We start from the raw sequence: 5,529 nt of genomic DNA on the forward strand, positions 1-5,529 counted from the left end.
GAATGGAAGAACAAAGGAAGGAAGTCAAGTAGCTTAGAGCAAGACAAAGGCAGAATGGAAGAACTGCCTAAAAGTGGGGGGCCAGATAGAAACTGTCTCACTCAAACTGGCATTTGAAAATGCTACCCGCCCGTCCCCTATTTCTGCATTTCATTCTTCTATTCCTTCTGCTTGCTTTTCTAGTTAAGCTGCTCATAAACTAGATCCATAAAACTCACTCAGCTACTGTCTTCTTTCTATAATTGGTCTCTAAGTCCAAATAATCAATAAAGTCTAATCCTCTTCCCAGCTCTGCCACCTCCTTTCTACCGAGTATGCTCTACTTGAAAGAACATATTTATCAATAAATAAGTGCATTACTATATTCACAGCTACAAACTAAGCCTAATTTCCAATATGTCATATGTATCACTTTGATGTTGTGGGATCACTGGCTTCTTGCTCAACGGATTTCGCTTCTGCACTTGACTTGAGAAGGGCGAAGCCTTCATGACCGGTACCGGTATCTGTTCAAGAAGTCAGTACTTATGCGGCACTAAACAAAGGGTGAGATCGAAGAAATGCAATACATGTTTGAATATTTCCTATCTTCTTCCAGCCATCAAACTTGTTCAATTCGTTTTATTGAGATCTGCGGAATAGTGATATCATACTTGAATCCACATTCCCAGTATTTGAGGAACAAGTAGAATCTTAGTCCTTTCGAATTTCTAAGTTGGGAATTTGATATCGACTAAATCAAGAAACTCGATTTCACTATGATATGACCACTGAACCCTTTGATGCATCATTTCTTGTTTCCAGAAGATCTCGGATGGTTTCTGAAGCTTCCATGATCTTGTAAAAGAAAGAAACCCTTTCTATAAGTCATGAAGACATGGACCAAAAGACTAAGAAACTGCACAATCTATTGATTGACTGAAAAACTCAAGCTTAGTAACTTGCTTGAATGATCGCTCCGGCTCTGGGCGTCTGATCTTCGGGATGCAGAATAGGGGATCGCTTGCCAATCGTTAGTTAGGACCAGTGAAAACCCACGCTTGGTGAAGGCGAAGTTCAGTTTGGAGATCTAACAATTCCTTATGTCGTGTATCCTCGATTGATGCAGCCTCAGATGCTTCAATTGTAGGTTTGAGTATTGAGCGAAAGGTTACACCACCTATAGGTTCAGTATTACAGGCCAATCCTACTCCACTAGTACCAATAGGCGGCATAGGGGAAAAAGCACAACACCTAGGAATAGGAATCAACAACACAAAAACTTCTGAGAAATTACCCAGCAAGAAAATGTATGCGTGTGGGCGCAACGAATTTCGCTCCCGTGCGCTCATCCCTTGCTTGTTCTTTCGGACTAGCACGCTTTCCCTCTCTTTGAAGTAGATTTCTCAGCTCCACGAGTCAAACAAAATAAGGCGAAAGGCCCACTACTTCTTCATTCATGGCTTATTGATTTGATTGATCCCCCTTTCGTATTCATTCAAACTGAGGTGAGGTTGGAACAAGAGTTTTCATAAAAAGAATGGTTCTTTTATGCAATTATGAATGGGCAGGCCTCTTGTGGATTCCTCCAACTCTATGAATGAAGGGGGGAGTATGAGGAAGGCCGATTTTCTTTCTATATGAAGATGAAAAAAGGATCCGAGTCAAACATTTCTTACTTTTGTTGAGTATGACTGAATGAGGAAGAGCTCCTTATGAGGTATCACTTTACCACCATCTGAAATGCGCGATACTCCGATTGGTGGAAGCCAGTCCATGAAGATTCTCCCTTCTCTTATGTGAAATTCCCCTCTTTCGGTAAGCATCCAGTATCTCAGCAAATGAACATTTCTCTAAGCTTATCCTGTGGCTTATACGTCGTTTGAAAGCTGCTCCAAGGATCCAACGAATAGCTAAGGTTTGTTGACGATCCCTGGCTACAATCCTAGGAACATCACAAATAGTACCTGCAACTCCTACTTTGACCTCTTCGCATATTGGCTTTATATTATCTACGACGTCAACCATAAGTTTTATTACATCGCGTTCAGTTCGAGCTAGGCGGTGAAAAGTTTTATAAACAATAGCACGAACTCTCGTTCTTTTACCATCAATCATGCGAAAGTTTACCAATTTCTTGATCAATTATTTTTGCTCACCATCAAAGTCCCCCATATAGCTGAGAATTTCCGAGCAATTGGAAGCCTCTTTCGATGACGAGGCCGATAAATTGATATTACGCGATTGTTACTGTCCATCTTTTTAATCTCTGCTCCCGAAAAGAGAAAGGAAAGGAGACTGAGATAGGGGTTGTCCTTCGTTTTTCCAAGGAAAGCCTGATTTAGCATGTAACGTGAACATGAGCGGACACCCACACAATCTCGATTTGAAGAAAAAGTACCATACCATTGTCGTTTTTAGGGCGAAAAAGAATGGGTCATCTTTGTCAATTGATAACTGAGTGAGAGAAGACAATCACGTTCTTAAAGCGATCGGTTCGCCGGATTCACAACCTTCCCCTATTGCCCGGCTGCCCGTGAAACACATAGGCTCCTATCGCATTTATCGATTGAGAATGGTCTCATCACATAAACACTTTCTATATGTTATTTCGAGATTCAAAGAAGCAAGCAAGTTTATAGGGCATATAGTTGTTTTTTTCTAGGGCGAGCCAAGATCTTATCTTATTTGCAGGTCGTATAAATGAAATGATTGGAAAAATCATATAGAATTTGGAGGTGCATAGTGTCTTACGGGGCTGGCTCACAATACAACAATTATCGCTACTGATTCCTGATAGAATGTTGATACCGGTGGAAAAGCACTTCTTTCTATGTATAGGGCAGTGAACTAAAAAAAGTGTCCTTTCTCGATACATAACATTGTATAAGTCAACCCAAGTCGCTTCATCTCCGGGAATCCGGTAAGGTACTTTTGGAACACCAATGGGCATATTAGATTAATATTATTATATTTCAGTAAGAAAACTACACTTTAATATATAAACATAAGAATGGAAGAGAAAGAAAGAACCTAAGAAGATCTTAGTTGGAACTCTTTACCGGGATCATAGGGGCTATGCTCCCCTCTCTCTGTCTCAGTCCCAGCCAACGACATAGCAACACCTACTCTTCCTTCTGATGCAGCCTTCCTGGATCCATAATTTGGCTTCCTCGTTTATTGATTGCTTGCAATCACCAGAACACCATTGACTGAGCGTCATAGAATCCTCAAGGCGTGAAGTAGAAGTTCTTTGAACCTTGATTGTGTGTGTTCGTGCCCACCCCAATAGAGCATTTGGCCCTGTGAGCTTTGACTATGAAAGCTACCTATGTCAATCAGTCTAGCCACTAGAGGGATTGGAATAGGTATATTCCTTCTCAGACAGTACTTTAAGACAAACACGGTTCACAAGGTGGATTTTCTATCTATTAGTTGACTACGGAGCTTCCTCATCCCGACCTATCTATATGCGAAAAGCTCTCTGCCAGAATCTTTGTAGTAGTAAGTCGTGGGTTACAAGCTGTCCCATCCTCAAACCACCCCACAATAGATATAGGGTTTACCAACCTCAGGCATGGACATAGACACCAGATCATTTTGATCGAGGACCCATTTTAGGAATAAAAAGGATAGAGACCAGACGTAGTCCAATCGGAAGATCGTGCTTTAGAGAAAGACTTGTGTTCTATAGGAACAGCTGTCTATGTTCACCCGGCTGCCCTGCCTATCGCAGAACCGCTGTGAAGCATCCATTCTATTCAATTAGAAATAGCATCTATAACTAGTAGTAGACGGTTGCTTCGAGGTCTCACAAGTCCTGCTTAAGCGAAAATGTAGTTGTGGAAGTAGTCTTGCCCACTTTGCCTTACGCTCATAGAGATCTATAAGTATCCCTCTTGTCTAAGTAGGTAAGTACGCTCGGCCTAGTACTAAACTATAGCATTAAAGCCAGAGTCCTTCTTTTCATGAATGTTCAGGAAGAAGAGGATCCCTAAGTTAGAATTGAATGCCATCCCATTTCCTAAAGAAAGAGATTTCCAATATACGTGAATCACAAAAGAACCAATGCTGTAACTTGCTTCATCCGGCATTCTAAGTAATCAATGGGATTTTCTTCCCTGAGAACAAAAAGCTACACGAGGAGAGCCTTGTTTACTGATATGTTACTAAAAGACCAGAGGTGATGGCCTCTGAATTGCAGGGCATGGAAAGTGGGTGTTAATCAACAAGATTATCTACATTTGCGGAAACCACTACTGGAATAAAGTTAGATCTTTATTTCATTTCAAGGAAAAGCTTCAGGGTTTAGCCACCACTCAGACAGTAGTGAAAAATAAAACTAACTCTAGGCGAAAGTGGACGGAGGATCTGTGATTCCTCCTACCTTATGAGCCCTTACGAAATGCCATTTTGAATGATGGACAAATCATGGGTGTCGGCGGTCTAGTCAGAGCATTTTGGAGCGCCTGAGCGGGCAAAGTAGGTTGATCCGTCCCAGGGGGAGGGAACAAACGGGAAATTGAACACCATAGGGCACAAACGAATCGCCAGTAACGACCTGTATATATCAGGCAAGAGGTGCTACTCCGACCTGGAATCCTGCGTGATGGTTGGTCACCTTACCAATAATCTTCTTAATGTTGGAGAAAATGAGGATCATTGACTTAAATTGGAACTGATACCTAGAAAACTTGTTTCTAGCTTGCCACCCCAGAAGGCAACGTATACACAAGTATAGACTATAGGTAACACTTTAGGGTACAACCTTGGGTAGTCTTAGGGTTTTCCAAGATATGATATGATCGGGTTATTTATTAGAATTGGAAATAGCTAGACGAATAAGTAGGCTTTAAAAGGATGAATAAAGTAGGCCTTCTAACTCAAAGTACTCCAGCTTAAGGAAAGACATGCAACATTGGTGATCAACGCATGGAATTTCCGCTATTCCGTTCCGGGAAAACACTTGTTTTTTCACGTTTTTCCTTCGCTGTTCTTTCCTGGATTTTTTGTTGATGATTCTTCCCCTTAAAAAAAGCTTTTCCTTATAAAAAATATGTGGCCCTTTTCTTTCCCGAAAAGGCATTCATTGTTCGTTCTGTGCCAGGAACCAAATTTGAACTGGTGACACGAGGATTTTCAATCCTCTGCTCTACCAACTGAGCTATCCTGACTATTTATTGTGCATCATCCTAGTAGAGTACTTGTATCTATGTCAATTAAAGGGACTCAAAAAGAAAAAAAGTATCCTCAAATTGGACTTAGTAAATATCAGGATAATGATATGGATTTGGATCCAACGGATAATGCAAATCGAAAAATCAAGCCCGCCTATAAATGAAATAAATGAAAGTGAAAGTTCAGTACGAACTGGTAGAGCGAGAGCAGCTAGTTTAGAAGGAAAAGAAAAAGGGCGCCTACTCAGTGGTAAGTTAGGTCATTCCTTTCTGGCTATCAGAAAAGAGTATGATCGAGGGTCCCATAAGGCAAAGGGAAGGTGCTCCCCCGACCTACTACCCTCGGAGAGATTCCTACGGTTTTCTTTTAAAA

General features: G+C 41.2%; 1 non-coding gene and 1 pseudogene across 1 annotated transcript; both read right to left on the reverse strand.

Moving 5' to 3' along the window:
- Positions 1–1,707: 1,707 nt before the first annotated feature.
- LOC119303209 lies at positions 1,708–2,154 on the reverse strand (annotated as a pseudogene).
- Positions 2,155–5,080: 2,926 nt separating this feature from the next.
- On the reverse strand, positions 5,081–5,153 carry TRNAF-GAA. The gene has a single exon. It is a non-coding gene; the product is annotated as a tRNA-Phe (tRNA).
- Between the last annotated feature and the right edge of the window lie 376 nt (positions 5,154–5,529).

Source organism: Triticum dicoccoides, chromosome 1B (assembly GCF_002162155.2).
Source record: "Triticum dicoccoides isolate Atlit2015 ecotype Zavitan chromosome 1B, WEW_v2.0, whole genome shotgun sequence".
NCBI classification, from domain to species: Eukaryota; Viridiplantae; Streptophyta; class Magnoliopsida; order Poales; family Poaceae; genus Triticum; species Triticum dicoccoides.